Raw genomic sequence first — 501 nt, forward strand, 5'->3', positions numbered from 1 at the left:
CGGGCTCGGGCTCGCGGCGCGGGCATCTTGGACCGCCCTCGGCCTCGGCCCCACGCAGCTCTTCTCTACCCCTCACCTCCAGCGCCCTCCACCTTTACCCCCAGGCCTCAACCCCTCCCTTCCCGTCCCTTCCTGCTCCCCCTTGCCTCCCCCTTTATGCCCTCTTCTCCCGTCCCCTCTCCTTTACTTTTTCTACCCCTTGGGAGCCACCGCTTTCTAACCAGATTCTATAATCTCCTCCCTAATTCTCAGCTGTCTGCCCTGTCACCCTTCACCTGCTCCCCTTGATCCCTCCAGCCCCCTCTTCTCGGCTTCCTTCCTCCTTCCAACACCCTGGTCCTGTCCCCTCCTCCCTTTTCACTAGTACTCTTCCTCTGTCCTTCTCAGCTCTCACCCTCCCTTCCTTACCAGCGTCCCCTCCCCCTATGACACCTGTCCCCAACGGGGTGGGGTCTTCCTCTGCCCCACCAGCCCACCAGTCCTGCCTGCCCTGCCCCTCCA

This window comes from Tupaia chinensis, unplaced genomic scaffold, assembly GCF_000334495.1.
Source record: "Tupaia chinensis unplaced genomic scaffold, TupChi_1.0 Scaffold147351_1, whole genome shotgun sequence".
Classification (NCBI taxonomy): Eukaryota; Metazoa; Chordata; class Mammalia; order Scandentia; family Tupaiidae; genus Tupaia; species Tupaia belangeri.